Here is a 17362-nt window from a genome sequence, read left to right as displayed (position 1 = left end):
ATCCAGGTCTGGCCCAGAGAAAGAGGAAATGATGGGGGAAACTAAGACGAGGGCAGAGGGCGGTGTCTCTGTGGAGGGGAGAACTCGGCCCAGGGAGAGTCTCAGATATGCCCAAACAACTCTTCATTGTTTGCATGAGAAAGGGAGGGGCCAACCATAGACTTTGGGAAGACTCTCAGGTCCAGGGGAGGTATGTAATGCCAAAATGGAAGGGTGGACAGAGGCTGGTAGAACAAGGGAAGAATTAGATTTGAAATCGCTAATACCAGCAGTATTAAACATATCATCATCGTAAGAATTGCAGGTGTATTGGGGCACCGTGGGTGAACTCAGCTGGTTAAGCGTCTTGGTTTCAGCTCAGGTCATGATCTCACCGCTTTGTGGGTTCGAGCTCCACATCAGGCTCTGTGCTGGCCGTGCAAAGCCTGCCTGGGATTCTCTCTCTCTCTCTCTCTCTCTCTCTCTCTCTCTCTGCCCACCCCACTCATGCTGTCTCTCTGTCTCTCAAAATACATAAATAAACTTAGAACGTTTTTAAAAAAATTGCAGGTGTCTTCGTTAAGTTTCTCTTGTGGGCAGGTATGTGTTGGGCACGTGCACATGTCTGTCTCATAGAAGCGTTAACAACTGGAAAGGAAGATAACATTACCCTCATTCGTAAATGAGAAAAGTAAGGTGCAGAGAGTTCAAAGGACTTGAAGGTCACGCAGTTAATAAATGATCACAGTTGGGAGGCAACCTCGTCCTTCTAATTCTGAAGCACGTGGGTTTTCATGATACCAGCTGGTCGATTCTTAGCTCATTCAGTTGCCAAGGTGTCCCGTAAGTCAAGTACTCTGGTTAACTAAACGTTCTAAACATTCTAAATATGAATTACCCGTTTTCATAAAGTAAGTAGTGTTACTCAATCATTCAAAAAAATGCCAGACGCTATTTAATTTGTATCAATGATGCACAAAGGCATTTCAGGTGACAGTCTTTAAAACATCTTTATGGATCTCCATTGTCACTGGTCTGGGAATTTGGAGGTATTTGTCTGCAAAGGACTCTGGCTGACAAAATGCTAGTAAAATTGGCTTTTAATGTAGAAAGGAATAGTAAGGAAAAGCAGAAAAGCTTTCATTTCTTTCTGGCTTACTTCATGGTTTCCACTGGCTCGATGCCTATATTTCCTTATGTCCTGAGGGATTGGCCATTTTTAGTCTCTTCCACGACTTCAGAAAGCCCACCATAATTGTCTTGCCGCATGCTTCAGGCTCCACAGGATGCGATGCCTGCATACTAGAAAGCATTTTTCTAAGTAGCTTCTGAAGACCTGCCTGCTCCCCTCAAATGCTCCTGTAGGTCGGTGTTGCAGGTCGTCCTGGCACCTCACTTTCTGGTTTGTGCACGCTTCTTGTGAAATGTCCAGCATCGAAGGGAACAGGTAGGTATCAGAAGGCACCTGGGGGAGGCTGAGCAGCCCAGCTAATCAGCTCCCCGCTCCTGCTTCTGATTTGTCAAGACAATGGTCCTTCTGATTTGTCAAGACAGGAGCCTGAGAAGCTGAGGGATCAGAAAAGCAACTTGGGCTTGTCTTCAAAGAATGGAACACACTAATTGGAACGGACGCAAGAGCGGCCATCAGAGAGAAAAAGGAAATAATTCTTTTCATCTACCATCAAAATAGGGAACCTGAAGGAAAAAGAAAAAGTCTCCTAACTTAGGAGGGCGATAGCGTGGGCTTCTGGTTCTTGCTACGCCAGATAAATTCCGAGGCTGGCAGTTTTGATAAAACATTGCGGTGTCCATTTCCAAGGGACAGGAGGCCATCAGCCTGCTGTGTTCAGCAGGGGTGTCGTCATCAGGCAGGTCTCCGTATGAAACGCTGGGCAAAGTGTGAGACCCTGGGCGAGCCAGTGGAACAGAGAGGGTTCTACCGAGGTCCTGTTGGTGCGTTCCACTACTAGTTCTGGTACCTTCTAGCTTTGGTGGCCTCGGAAAAGTAAATCTTGATTTATTAATCAGAGTATCAGTGTCCTCATCTATAATATGAGAATAACACCTGATTTACCTGGTGGTTTCAGGGATACATAAGAGAGTGCATGCAAAGTCTCCGACAACATGTAGCAAACAATGTCTTTCCCGTGACTTTCTGATGTGTTATTTTTCTAACTGACAAATCGAGATTCCTAGCACAACCACGTGTATGACTTCATGTTTTTTTGTCACAGATGTGTCTAGGAGATACTGTGGACTCAGTTCCAGACCATCGCCATAAAGCAAACAATTCAATAAAGTGAGTCAATTTTTTTTTTTGTTTCCCAGTACCCATAAAAGTTATATTTATGCTATGTTGTAGTCTATTAAGTGTGCAATAGCGTTATGTCTAAAAACACCCCAATGTAAATACCTTAATTTAAAATGACTTCCTTGCTGAAAAAACACAAACCATCATCTGGGTTTTCAGTGAGTCATAATCTTTGCTGATAGCGGGTCTTGCCTCAGTGATGATGGCTTGCTGAAGGCTGGGATGGCTGTGGCAATTTCTCAAAATAAGACAACACTGAAGTTTGCCACTTTGATTGACTCTTCCTCTCATGAATGACTTCCCTGTAGCACATAATGTTGTTTGATAGCATTTTACCCTCAGGAGAACTTCTTTCAAATTTGGAATCAATCCTCTGCAACCCTTCCAATTTTTTTTTTTTTTTAAGTAGACTTCATGCCCAGCAGGGAACCCAACACGGGGCTTGAACTCACGGCCCTGAGATCAAGACCTAAGCTGAGATCAATAGTCAGATGCTTAACTAACTGAGCCACCCAGGCACCCCCCTTCTGCTTCTTTATCAACTAAGTTTATGTAATATTCCAAACTCTTGGTTGTCATTTCAACAATCTCTACAGCCTTTTCACTAGGAGTGGACTCCATCTCAAAAAACCCTTTCATGCTCATTCTTAAGAAGCACCCTTCATCCCTTAAAGTTTTATCACGGGATTATAGCAATTCAGCCCCATCTTCAGGCTCCACCTCTCATTCTAGCTCCCTTGCTGCTTCCACCACGTCTGCAGTGACTTTCTCCCCTGAAGTCTTGAACCCCTTCACATCATCCATTAGGGTTGGAATCCCTTCTCCCAAACTTCTGTTGATCTTGATATTTGGATCTCTTCCCATGAATCATGAATGTTCTTAATGGCATCGGGACTGGTCAATCCTTTCCAGAAGATTTTCAATTTACTTTGTCCAAATTCGTCAGGAGACTCATGATCTGTGGTAGCTATAGCCTTATGAAATGTATTTCTTAAATGATAAGACTTAAACATTGAAATTGCTCCTTGGTCCATGGGCTGCAGAATGGAAGTTGTGTTAGCAGGCATGGAAACAACATGAATCTCACTGGACATCTCCATCAGAGCTCTTGGGTGAGAAGGTGCATTGTCAATGAGCAGTAATCTCTTGATAGGAATCTTTTTTCTGGACAGTAGGTCTCAACAGTGGGCTTCAAATATTCAGTAAACCATGTCGTAAACAGATGTGCTGTCATCCAGGCTTTATTGTTCCATTTCTAGAGCAGGCATTGTTCTTAAGTGCCCTACGATTTTCAGAATGGTAAAAAACATTGGTTTTTAAGAGAAAGTTGCCAGCTGCCTGAGCCCCTAACAAAAGAGTCAGCCTGTCCTTTGAAGCTTTGAAGCCAGGGATGGACTTCTCTCTCTAGCTGTGAAAGTTCTAGATGGCATCGTCTTCCAATAGAAGGCTGTTTTAATCTACATTGCAAACCTGTTGTTAGTGTGACCACCTTCATTAAGTGAGTTAGCTGGATCTTCGGGTTCACTTACTGCAGCACCTACACCAGCACCCGCTGCTTCACGTTGCACTTTGATCTTGCGGAGCCGGCCTCTTTCCTTAAACCTCTTGAGCCAACCTCTGCTAGCTTCAGACTTTCCTTGTGCAGCTTCCTCACCTCTCTCAGCCTGCACAGAATTGAACAGAGTTATGGGCCTTGCTCTGGATTAGGGTTTGGCTTAACGGAATGTTGTGGTTGGTTTGATCTCCTATCCAGACCGCTGACACTTTCTCCATATCAGCAATAAGGCTGTTTCCCTTTCTTATCATTTATGTGTTCACTGGAGCAGCACTTTTCATTTCCTCCAAGAACTTGTCCTTTGTATTCACAACTCAGCTAACTGGTGCAAGAGGTCCAGCTCTCAGCCTATCTCAGCTTTCAACATGCCTTCCCCACTGAGCTTACTCATTTCTAGCTTTTGATTTAAAGAGAGAGATGTGCACCTCTCCCTCTCACTTGAACACGTTGGAGGCCATCGTAGGGTTATTAGTTGGCCTACTTTCAATACCGTTGTGGCTCTGGGACTAGGGAGGCCTGACGAGAAGGAGAGAGATGGGGAACGGCTGCTGGGTGGAGTAGTCAGGACATAATAACATTTGTCTGTTAAGTTTGCTGTCTTATCCGGGAATGGATCACGGGAGCCCAGGACAATTGCAATAGTGATGTCAAAGATCGCTGAGCACAGATCATCATAACAAAGGTAATGATGAAAAGGTTTGAAATATTGTGAGGGTTACCAAAATGTGACACCGAGACGCGAAGTGAGCAAATTGTTGGACAAATGGCACCGAAAGACTTGCTCTATGAGGAGTTGCCACAAACCTCCAATGTGTCAATGATGAAATATCAGCGGAATGCAATAAGATCGAGCGTGCCTCTGTTCTCTCCCCTGAGGGTAAGGAAATAACAATTCTTAAGCGGAAATGCAGTGACTACATCTTCTCCCTCCAGTTGGACTATCAGAACAGTTTTTTAGGTTTAACATTACAGGGAAAGCCTTACAAAACTATAGGATGTAGATGATGTGACACGTATTTCTATTCACCTGCATGACGTCGCTTAAAGCATGGGGAGGGCTTCTGGGCGTTTTGACCAGCAACGTTGCATCGTTAGTAGAGTCAGGGTTAAAAATCACGTGTCCTACACTCAGCTGTGTTAAAAGCACAGAGGGTGTTGCTTTGGCATGTAATTTACCATGTTGCTCGGATCCCTCGTCCCTTTCTTGCGCGGAAGTGGAGGTGAACCAGACGGGACTTAACAATAGTCTTTTTTGGGGTAAATGTCAGTCTTTCAGGGTTTCTCTACTCCCCTCCCACCTGCAAGCTATAGGTACCATTTTGGCTTGGAAGGAGTCTTACGTAGCACTGCCATGGTGGGTGGGGGAGAGAAGCTTGGGTTGGCTTACCTCTAAGTCCTTGCTAGTCTTTGCTGCAGGACAGGTCCGGTCTGTTCCCTGGGTACCCTGGGCTGGTAGCCACAAAGAAGGGGCTCCTCCATTTGGTCTCTTGGGGTTTGTGTTTAATCCTGCCCCTGGTCCTGGCCACTCGCTTCTGGTGGTGGAGTCCTCGCACTCTGTGGCCGTCTTGTCCCAACTACAGATCCCTATATGTCCTCTGGCATCTCAGTACCACTGTAGCCTCTCACAGGACCATATGGAACTTCTGAATTCCACGGACACCAAGTACAAGCCTTGGGAAGCCAGAAGCTCTACTTCAGGGCACCTAAACAACCCCCTCAGCCAGGTTAACCCACCTGCCAGTGGTACCATATTGCTGAGGTTTCAATACAAAGGCAGACATGGGGGGGAGGGGAGAGCAGGATTGAAATTCTGGTATGTTCATGGGAAGGCAAGAACAAGCCCTATTGCTCTGGGGAATTTCTAGTGTGGGTAGCATGGGAGGTCAGGGATATACATAACTGGCTAGATTCCTTTTTGCTGTTGTTGTTGTTGGGTTTTCCACTTCTTCCTCCTCCCTGCTCCAGAATAACTTCCAATTTTCTCCCAAGCAGGTAAGAATGCCTCTTATGTCATATTCTAAACTCTCTATTCCTGTAAAATTCCATATTGTTACTCAAAGCATGGCTTTGCACATGTAAAGGGAACTTTTGAAATTCAGAAGTCCCTTTTTCTCAAAGCTTAGCTTGCAAGGTTATCATTTTATTAAGCACTCACATACACAAAAAGAAATACTAATTTGATGATAAATGCTGGGCAATGACTTCCTTTTTCTTATTGGCATTTACCCATCACCTAAAAACTAGGAAGCATTGATTTGATGGTGGCAACCATAAAGAATCATGGTTTAAGGGAAGGGGGAAAATTGTATCACTTTAACTGAAAAAATGACACCTGTTAGATATGGGTTGGAGATCACCCACCTTGGTTATCTTAAGTCATTCAGTCATTAAGTAGAACTTAGGAAAAGCGTTAGGGAAGGAAGATGCTTTGCTGAAGGACCTATCAAAGCTTCAAGTGCATCACCAGTGTGTGCTGAGCCTGGGAAAGTGGCACTTAGACAATGACTATGTTGAAACCTTCAAAGATGAGCTTTTCTTGGGCTGTCTGCCTTTCTGGTCACTAGATATCATCATTCGAAGCATCTACTAATTTCCTTCCTTGTGCATTCGCATAAACTCCATGTAAGAGTTGATCAGCAGTCTTCACTGTCTCATTTTTAAGGAGGTAAACTTCTACTCACTCACCTTGCCTGATTTGAAGACTACAGAAAAGCTGCAATTCTGCCAAGCAAAACTTTTTCAGAACTTTACCAAACAACTTAACATTTAACAAACATACTTTGGGTGCCTACTATGTGCTAGACCCCTGTCCCAGGTACTTGGCATGTCTCTGTTGTAGTAGCATGTATGGAGTTGAAAAGAGAACGTTTGGGAAGAGAAATAGGAAAACAAGAATTGTTGCACTGGAAAAACACCCAATATACCATACCTTTTCAAAATCGTGCAAAAGGTATACATTTTAACATTTTCCTCTGTGTACAAATGTTTGCAATTACTGGAATCCATTATGGCTGTGTTCCTGTCAGTACCCTCTGGAAATGAAATGATCTCTTTGGGATGGGGATTGTGCCCTTTTTGATATAAAAATCAAGTACCCATTTTACTCCGCATGAATGTGCAGCACTGGTGATAAAGTTCATTTCTCTTTAGTTGCTCTCCTCTCCTGTCTGACTGGTCTCCTCGGTGTTCTCTACTTTACCAAGCTTTATGCAGAAGCGTCCCCCAACCTCCAGCATCCTCCAAACTCATGTAATCACCTTCTCTGTGGAACCTTCTTTGACTTGTGCAGCCAATGCTCACATGAATTCCCTCTCTGAGTTCCTGCCACATTTCTAGTTACCTTCAGATGGTGGGCCTCGGGACTGGGTTGAAGACCGGGTCTACGCCTTAAATTACATTTCTTTGTATCTTGCATAATGCCAAGAAAAAATGATAGGCCTGTTGTAGGCCTAAATAAATAAGTAGGTAGGGGCGCCTGGGTGGCTCAGCCGGTTAAGTGGCCGACTTCGGCTCAGGTCATGATCTTGTGGTCCGTGAGTTCAAGCCCCGCATCGGGCTCTGTGCTGACTGCTCAGAGCCTGGAGCCTGTTTCAGATTCTGTGTCTCCCTCTCTCTCTGACCCTCCCCCGTTCATGCTCTGTCTCTCTCTGTCTCAAAAATAAATAAACGTTAAAAAAAAAGAAAGAAAAAAATAAAGTAGGTAGGTGTAGACTTATTCAGTACACTCAGGGATGATGTTAAAATAGTCAGTACCTAGTACAGCATGAACACTGACCATTGAGAATACCACTACCAGCTCATATTGTCTGAATGTCATCCATGCTGTGTGTGTGTGTGTGTATGTGTGTGTATCTCAGATGCTCACAATAGTATACAGCATATCCCCCATTTCACAAATGAGAGATGAGGGAACTGAGTTTCAGAGAAGTTCAAATTACTTGCACAGGACCCTAGATCTGTTTCACTCAAAACTGCTCTTTCCACTACACTACCACACTGATTACTACTTGTTGGTGGATCAGGTCCTCTGTCCCCGTGGGCTGAGGTACGCTTGAGGAGAGTTGGGTGACAGGTGAGTGATTAGCGAGTGCCGATAACCAGTTCACTTAGACTAAGCCATCTCCGTCATGCATGGTCATGACTAATTGTCATTTACGGCCACTTTACACACTAATTGCTTGTGTTATACAGATTTGGTCAGAGAAGGTTATCTTTCAAAGCCAAAGTTCTGGTAGCTTGTTGGATGATCCACGGTGGGTCTTGTGAAACCTCTCACTATTCTAATTTTCTATTGTTTATTAAGTGGGAAGAAAATTATACTTGCCTTAAATTCTTCATAAATAATTTTAAAGTGCTTTGAACTTTTTTATTTTCATATAAAAAATTTTAATATAATTTATATAATTTTTTAAAAATATAAATTGTGGGGCACCAGGATGGCTCAGTCGTTAAGCATCTGTCTTCAGCTCAGGTCATGATTTCATGGTTCGTGAGTTTGAGTCCCACATCTGGTGAGCTCAAGCCCCACTTCGAGTGAGCCCCGCTTCTCTCTCTTTCTCTCCTTTTCTCTCTCTCTCTGCCCCTCCTGGGATTCTCTCTCTCTCTCTCTCTCTCTCTCTCTCTCTCTGCCCCTCACTCACTTGCACCTTCTCTCTCTCTCTCTCAAAATAAAAAATAAATTGTTTTTATTTTTAATATAAAAATAAGATGTCCTGTTGCCCAAGATTCTTGTTGGTGATGGAGAAAAGACAAGTAATCTCTTCTCAGTTTGGTCAATCATCAGTAGGGAGTCAATGACACGTTTCAAATAATGACACATTATCATGCAGGAAGGAGAACGATAAACTCATCAATCCCATTTCCTGGTCCTGCACACTCAGGAACGTTTTATTCCCTCCTTGTTAGGTTGGGGTCATGTGACAGGGTTCTGGCCACCCCCCCAAAAAAAAAAATTAGACAGAAGAATACAAGCTACTTCTAGTCCTGCCCCTTCAAAATATCTTAAACAATAGCCCAGCTTCACTTCCCTTCCGCGTTATTTTCAGTCCCCACTGGTTTCAGATTCTAGCACCACAGAATGGAAGGAGTTTGGGTTCCTGAGTCACTACCTGGAAGAGAGCCTCCAAGGAGAGCTGCTAGAGTTGGACTGACAGTGGCCTGAGGGAGAAATGAACCTATGTGTGAGATCATTGAGATGGTTGTTATAATAACGGGTATTTATGGCTCTAATATGGAAACTGCTACCAGAAATGGGGTATTGACATAGCCAAATCATATTCCCTGACCGTTATACTATTTTAACTTTACGTATTTAATTTTTTTATTTTACAGAGAGAGAGAGAGAGAAAGAGAGAGAGAGAGTGGAAGAAAGGGGCAGAGCAGGCTCCATGCCTGGTGCGGAGCCCGATGTGGGGCTAGATCTCACGAACTGTGAAATGACCTGAACTGAAATCCAGAGTCTGACGCTCAACTGACTGACTGACCCAGGTGCCCCTATATTCTTGGGTGCCCCTATCCTGTATGCATCATTGGTTTACTAGTTCAGCAACAGGCAGAAAGGCAATTAATACCAGAAAATGGAAGACAGAAATTCAGGTTATGCAGTGACAAATCATTTGGTATACCTTTTGCCAGATATTAATTAGAAGGCAGTCACATGCACAGTTTATACCTTTAGGGGACATGGTTAAAAAACAGAATTGCAGCACTGTTTTTAGTATTACAAGAAATCTAGATATGTATTACAAGGAAGAGATGGTTCAGGAAAGCATCATGAGTTTGCGAGTGGAAGTAGAATCCAGAATCCAGAAATTTGGGCTCTAGGGTTGGAAACAATGAATTTATTTTAGATTCAGACAGTAAGACACGGTACCAAAAAGGGCTTGAAGTGACAAATATCTAGTAAAAGTTCTCAACTGAACGGAGTCATTTGAGGCAAAAATCAAATCAGGGGTGTGGTGTTCCCATCTCTTATTTCTGAGATCCTCAATGTATTTAGGTAATTATGTTGAGAGAGAGAAAGACATGGAGGAGAAGAGTCAAAGAAAAAAGGTGGATTTGATAACAGTGTCTAGAAAATAACTCTGGGTGTGATTCCTGGCACATGGACCTGACTGGAAGCAAATATATCACATACCTTCTAAGTTTTTGAGGATTGCATTACCAAAGACACCACAGCCCTGGACCTGAAAAGTCCTTCCTTGTTCGAAGCTTAAAATAATTCTTGAGTTCCCAGCCCAGGCCACACTGAGCAGAAGTCAAGCTTTTAAAGTGGCGCTGCTCAGAATGAAAGGTGTTCCCCCAATTTCACCTCACGTGGGGCCAAGGAGAAGCACAAAGAAGGGAGTCCTTTCTAGGGCAAACCCCACACCCCCCATGTCTGGAGGGTATGGACTTCACAGTGCTGACCCGGAAGGGTTTTAGCATGGCTGTGAACCATAATGTCACATGTTGTCCATTACTTCCCTCTTGAAATGGATAATTTGTTGTTCTTTTCCTACCATTATAAATGGGTTGTGACGGTGGGGAAGCTGACAAGCAGATAGCTTATCTTTTTAATATGGAGGTGGTGATTGGATGGGACCTTGAATTGACCTTATTAGGGTGAGGTGAGTGTGCTTTGTGAGTGAAAGGAAGAGTAGAGTAGATATTTGATGTCCAGAAGTGCAGACTGTGGAAAAAAAATCTTTCACTGCTCACCATTTTGAGTTTCTTCTTGAACACAAGGAAGGTTACATCTCCCAGGCTGCCTTGAAGTTAGATGGGCCATGTGCTCCTGAGCTCTGGCCAATGGAATATGAGCAGATGACTGTTGCTTCCAGGCCACTTGTATTAAAACCTGATATGTCTTCTTTACTTTTTTTTTTTTTTTTTTCATCTGAATAGCTGGAAGCAAAGGACTCCAAGATGGGAAAAGCCACACAATGGAGGGATCCCAGCATGCACCAGATGTTCACGAGTAAGTAATAGCCTTGTATTGGGTTGTAGTATTCATATTTGGAAATTGTATTTTATAGCAGCCTGCACTGATTACCTTAACTAAGATGCTGTTCTAAACTGAAAACCGGTTGTGAAAGGTGGAAAAGCTCTTTGTTTCTCTGGAAGGGAGTGAAATGCTCCTCCTACCCCGTCGTCGTCATTCCCATCTTCGTCATTGTTCACAAAAATGCTTTTTGAGTATCTGTAACTTGCCAGGCACCATGGCAGGGACTGGAAGGCAAAAAGGAAGGAAACACTGTTCCTGGTCTTGTCCGTAATCTGGTGGGAGAAACATCTAAATAAACAAAGAATGACATCAAGAATTATATCCTAAGTCTAACACCGTTAACATACGACGCAGTCAATTCTGTTTGGAGGTGGGGTGGGGCACTGAGAGGTGCAGATCTGACAGAGGTGACTTACGTATCAGGTGCTAAGGGATGAAGGGGAATTTCCTAGGCAAGTAGGACAGGTGGAAGGCACTCTACGTAGAGGAAACAATTAGTGTGAAGGCATGCAGATATGAAAATCAGGAAAATGAAATTCACTTCTATACTTGGAGATGAAAAACATAAATCACTCTTATCATCATCGTCAAAGGTATCATCCTACCGTCAGAATTATTCATTAATTTCCATAAAGAATGACCACGTGGGCTGGATCCCACTCTCCAGAGGACCCTAGCCCAAGAGACCATAGGTAACAGATAACACACTGACCGGGAGAGTTGCCCTGCAGAAAGCTTCAGAATTTACTTGCTGTGTAACATGGGCCAAATTCCTTGACTTGTCTTTATCTTACTAGTGCTGTTGTATCAGAGAGAGAACTCACGTTTATCCTTTCTGACTTGGGGAGTTGTTGTGCAAATCCAGTGAATAAAATACGTGAAATCTGGTTTGAAAAAGACATATACGTACCCTAACATAGACGTCCACGTTTTAAAAAGGCAGTCAGTGAAGGAGGGTTGGGGTGGCTCTGGCCGGGGTCATGGCAGTTTCTACTGACATCACATTCAAGGGCATATTTTACTTCTTTCTGGTGGCAGTTGACTGATATCCTCAGACCCTACCGGGTAGCGTACCTGTGGGCTGTGGCGCACCTGGAGGGAGAGCCGCTCTCGACGGATGAGGACACGCTGACATAGAGAGGTCGAGGTGGCAGTCCAGACCAGGTGACGTTTCCTCAGTGTGCACGAACGCAGTACCACCAGACCAGGAACTGGGATCAAAGTTTAGGAAGGAAATCACCATTTTAGTCAGAGGGTGGCTGGTTTCGGGGAGAGTGGGTAAGGCTCTGAAAAGGAAAACAAATAGATCTGAGGCCTCGTCAGGATGTAGAATATAAGTGAAGAGGGGCAAGTGGTTCAGAGCTAAGGTTTTAAACGGGGAAGGCACTGGAGGACCGGCCCACCTGCCAAGCTAGTCTGCAGGCTCCCTGTGGACAAGCGTCTTCTCCGTGGGCTGCCGGATCCGGCTCCTGCTGGTGCTGATTGTTAAATCTTTAGGAAGTTTGCAAGCCAGTCGTTAAAGCGCTGGTGGCGTGCAATCAGAGAGTGTGTGTTCTACGGAAACTGGCAATGACTACAAATCAGAAACTTTTCTTTCCCTGGTCAGCTAGTATTTTTTTTTTTAAGTTTATTTATTTATTTTGAGAGAGATAGAGGGAGAGAGAGAGAGAGAATCCCGAGCAGGCCCTGAGCTGTCAGTGCAGAGCCCAGTGTGGGGCTCGAACTCACAAAACGTGAGATCGTGACCTGAGCCGAAATCCAGAGTTGGAGGCCTAACTGGTTGAGCCACCCAGGCACCCCTCGATAGCACATTTTTTGGATAGCACCTTTTTCTATGGCAGGATAGCACATTTTCATTTATACATAGGCATCGAGGACACAACAGAGACTTACGAACCTCAGTCCTTAAACTGAGAGCTCCAAGTGAAATAAACACTTGGTTAGTTGCTTCCTGCCATCTGCCCTTCTCCTCGTTTTTATGTGTGGGGCACACTTGAGAGATTCAGCATGGCAGTGACTCTCATTCCATCAGTGGCACCTAAGGAGGCTATGCAGCAGGCAGCAGGATACCGTCGGTCCCCTTGATTGGAAATAAGTGCCTCAAATACCCCATTTTCTCCTGGTGATCCATCGTAGAGCTGCGACCCATGCAGTTCTCTAAAACCTTCTTAAGCCTATTTAGATTATCATAATCTATAACCTTGCAAGGACACAAGTCCCCCATAGGCAGCTACTTTGTGAACGAGTTATTTCCATGTCTTTGAGATCCTAAACCTGCCTCACTGAAGCATGAATGCTTCTAGTATTTTCTTTTATCATTACAATAGACATTTATCTAAAGTAATACGTTTGCAGCTCAAGTAGTTCTAAATTGTACATTTCCGGTTTAGCCAGCTTCTCCAAAATATTTCAAGGCAGCCGCAACCACAGATTTCAATTCCAGGATTCTTTCTTTGCCCATTCTTCTCTCTCTTTCCCAAGTAACTTCCTTCAGATGCGGTTCGAGATAGATTTTACCCTTCTTATATTTTGTCCACTGCTCTGTAGGCAAAATCTGCTGCCTCCTGGTCAGATCCAATGCTCTCTTTACGCGAAACATCTTGCCGTTATGAATTTTCTCAGGAAGACTTCTTATGGCCTCTCTCTCATCATCATTCTTGTATACTGTATCATCTCACATGAACTGGACTTTCTTGAACCCTGGAGCATTGTAATACCATTTTCAAATACCCTCCAGCCACGGACTTGGTGCTGGAGCAGCAGGCCTGCTCACCATTTTGACCTAAGACTGAAGCATTGAATGCTTCCAGTATTTTGAGATGGGGTAAGCCACTTTGTTTTTACCTCTTGAGAGCTTAAAGACTGTGACTGAGTTCTAGAGCTTTCTCTTCATGATCTAGGCCTCTCTGGTATTACCTAACTAAAAGTCGCTAGTGATGCATCTGAGGAGTTCGTGCCGAGCAAAACCCAGTCTAGAGACTTGGGTGACATTGTGGCCCATCCAACCCATCGATAAATCCTTCAAGCTTTAACCCTGCCCTCCTCCTGCCCCCCTACTTTACAATGCCCTCTCTTTTAGGAGAAGGATGGCAGAATTACTTTGCATTGGAATTAATGGTATAAAGAGCTACCTTCTCATCTGAGTAATGCTAATTCACCTTCATCCCTGGTCATTTGCTACCTATTAGAAATATCCTGACAGCCTGCATCTCATTACCATTGTAGCAGGTCGGACTCCCAAGAATAACCTTCTAAGGAGGATGAAATGTACGCCAGTGGCATCTAATACCAGGGCATTCACATTCATATTTTTAGCAGCATATATCAGTTAGCCCAACCTTTAGTGTACTCTATGTACTTTTAATAATCTCCATAAAAGCCTGATTTCCAATCCCTGGGCTCAAGCTGACAGTGTAAATAAAATCACCCAAATCCACAGGGTAAGAGAAATGAAAATGACAAGGATTAAAATTTGGTCAAACCTCTTTCTTTTTAAAAATTCTGCTTCCCTTCCAATTGGATCACGACCCTCTGTGTGCTCAGCTTAAGACCAGACGGTATGCTTTCACTTTTATTCCTCTCTGCAGCAGGCTTACAGTATTTAGTGAGAGTCTGTAAAGAATGTGTGCTGGGTAGAGAGTTAATACCATAATCCCCTATCGTTGGGGTCAAATGCTGAATAGAGCAAAAGAATTAGAAAACATGTTACATACAATGGCAGGAAAAAAAAGCATCAGCACGCTGTTCTGTGAACGCTAGCATTCATCACCCACAAGCGATGGCCATGAGGTAACAGAGTGCGTGAGAGACGCGGACTTGAAGTCTAGTTGTGCACGGAAGCCAAGCCGGAGGAGACTTGAGCATAAGTCTTCATACCCATATACCCTGGGAGGTATTTGTCACCATTCTTCATTGCTTCTTTCCAAGTACCTGCGTGGATTTAGTTCCTAAGTAACACATTGAGCCACTAAATTGTTTCACGGAGCTGAACCTTCAGCGATCTCTTTTTACTCTTTAGCAGTGGGTGTGAATATTGTTCTCAAAGTGCTGTAATACATCTGTCTCTGGAGAATTCTCTTAATGAACGAGTAGAAATTTGAGGCACTGCAGGCAAAAAGGGTTGCATAGCCACCTCCCATTGTACCTTGGGAAAGTCAACTGAACTCCCCTGGAGTAAGATTACAAGCAAATAAATAACTTTGTCTGGAAGTTCTATACAGGGAACTTGCGTGCGTGTGTGTGTGTGTGTGTGTAAATGGTTTAAACATAAAGTGACAAGTCAAATTTATTTTAAATGTTAAATTTTTTTAATGTTTTCTAAGAGAGAGAGAGAGAGAGAGAGAGAGAGCGTGAGTGGGGCAGAGAGAGAGGGGGAGACACAGAATCCGAAGTAGGCTCCAGGCTCTGAGCTGTTAGCACAGAGCCCAACACAAGGCCTAAACCCAGGAACCATGAGAGTATGACCTGAGCCGAAGTCGGACACTTAACCGACGCTTAGATACCCAGGTGTCTCCCAAATTTTATTTTAAATAATACTCTTTGAAGTAGTAACTATCATGTAAGCAATTTAGAATTTTTGTTTACGTTTACATTTACATATAGTAAAATTCTTTGGGGTGTAGAGTGCTATAGTTTTGACAAATGCAGAGTTGTGGAAACATCACCCCAGTCAAGATACGGCACAGTTCCATCACCCCCAACAATCCCTTGTGCTGTTTCTTTATAGTCAACCCTTTACCCCCAACCCTACAAATCTTAAATCCTTATGTAGGATTTTACATAGGTATATCTTGTACAATGACCAGAATGATAACCTGAAATCATATTTTTATATATTTACGTGTAACAAAGTAAAAATCAACCAAAACAATAGCATCTGCACATTTTAAACAAGGACATATTTATATTTAATTTATATTTATATTTATTTATAAATACATAAGTAACTAGGAAGCCAGTGTTCTCCGATCAAAAAAGGCTTACTTATTGCTCAGTAAATTCAGCAAATACAGGGACAGTAACCTAACCCACTATTATATCAGCATGAACAAAAGTGTTTATTAAATGTATATTGAATTGATTATTAAGCCATGGATTGAGTAATGGTTTTAAGTTCATGACAACCATAACTAAAAATGTGACATTCACAGTGTTGCAATTGTACCTTAAAGACGGCCAAAGAAGGAGAAGTGAGGTATAAGAAAGAGGGGGAGCGATTGTGTGTGTTTGTGCACATGTGCACGTAAGAGATTATATCACCAATTTGCTAGCTTACAAATGATAAAAACGGAATTGTTTTTGCACATGACCATTATTATATGTGTCTGTGACTCAGTGATTAAAAGTTAATGGCCTTAAAGAGAAAACTATGAGAAACATTAACTAGGGTTTTGAGTTATATTTGTGAGGATAATCTTTGTTTACTTAAAGAAGACAGCAGGATTTCTACGAAAATACTGAGTAAGATTGGAGTCTAACCAGGAAGCATAAGTTATGAGTTATGAGTAATTCAGCATATCTTCCCTTTCCTGCAGGGCATGCTGACTAAATTACTAAAGAAATCTTATTTTCAAGCAAATACATCGTTATTGTTTAAAACAGAAGTATGAACATGTCCTTAATTTTATCCATTATCTTACCTACATTTCTGTTGGCCCAAGGTCAGACTATCGGTCTTCTTTACTGGCCACTCCTCTTCTCCTTAATATTCCTTTCCTCGTACTTCTTTCATTTTCATGGAGAAATCATTTATATTCAAAATTAGATAGAGACTCTCAGTCTACATCTCCAACCCAGGTTCCCTCATGTGTTACGGACACATACTTCCAGCTTTCTACTTGATATCGCTCCCCGGATAGCCCACAAGCCCAAACTTAAATTGTCTCAAATGGAGCTCATTATCCATCAAATCGAATGGTTCCTCCCCCATAGAATTTTCCATATGCTTCCACTAGCTCTTATCTCACTTCCTGTTTCTTTCACTGGACTGAAGGCGATGAACGTGCGTCTTTTCCCTAGTGCCTGGCACGGTGCCTGGCATCTGGTAGGCATTTATAAATATTTGTGGAAGGAATGAGTGCACATGACACTCATATGCATATAAATAGGGATTTATTTCCACCCTAAACCCCAATGTTTATGAATGGTTTTTAAATGGATGAGTAGCTCCGATAGACATATAGATATAAGTATTTATTCTCACATCAACCACCAACTACTATATCTACATGAGGTCTGGAGATCGAATAATGTCTGTTTTTTGCAGCTAGGAATATAATTCGCACATTTCAGGTTTCTTTCCTATTTTTTCTCACATTGAAATCCTATTGTGTTTGAATTCAGTATTATGAAGCATTTTTCTGTGTCTTAGAAAGTCCCAGACATTATTTTTACTGATAGAAAAATTGTGCCTTGAAAAAAAAATTCTTCAGGGGCGCCTGGGTGGCTCAGTCGGTAAGCGTCCGACGTCAGCTCAGGTCCCATGGTTCGTGGGTTCGGGCCCCGCATAGGGCTCTATGCTGACTCTGGGCTG

The 17362-nt window shown here is 43.0% G+C and overlaps 1 long non-coding RNA gene and 1 pseudogene across 2 annotated transcripts in view; one reads left to right on the top strand and one right to left on the bottom strand.

Moving 5' to 3' along the window:
• LOC121011779 (uncharacterized) overlaps positions 1–17362 on the top strand; it is a 114032-nt gene that overhangs the window by 34919 nt on the left and 61751 nt on the right. Inside the window, exons 2-3 of one of the 2 annotated variants that reach the window (XR_005781757.1) lie at positions 2214–2278; positions 10731–10803. This is a non-coding gene — a long non-coding RNA (uncharacterized LOC121011779). Of the gene's footprint in view, positions 1–2213; positions 2279–9300; positions 9333–10730; positions 10804–17362 lie in introns of those variants that run through there. The other variant, XR_005781758.1, reaches the window with a different exon arrangement.
• LOC121011778 (cytochrome b-c1 complex subunit 7-like) lies at positions 12552–13606 on the bottom strand (annotated as a pseudogene).

Source organism: Herpailurus yagouaroundi, unplaced genomic scaffold (genome assembly GCF_014898765.1).
Source record: "Herpailurus yagouaroundi ecotype Mexico unplaced genomic scaffold, PumYag 195, whole genome shotgun sequence".
Taxonomy (NCBI): Eukaryota; Metazoa; Chordata; class Mammalia; order Carnivora; family Felidae; genus Herpailurus; species Herpailurus yagouaroundi.
The sequence above is the reverse complement of the archived record's forward strand: the minus strand, read 5'-3'. Positions and strand labels throughout refer to the sequence as shown.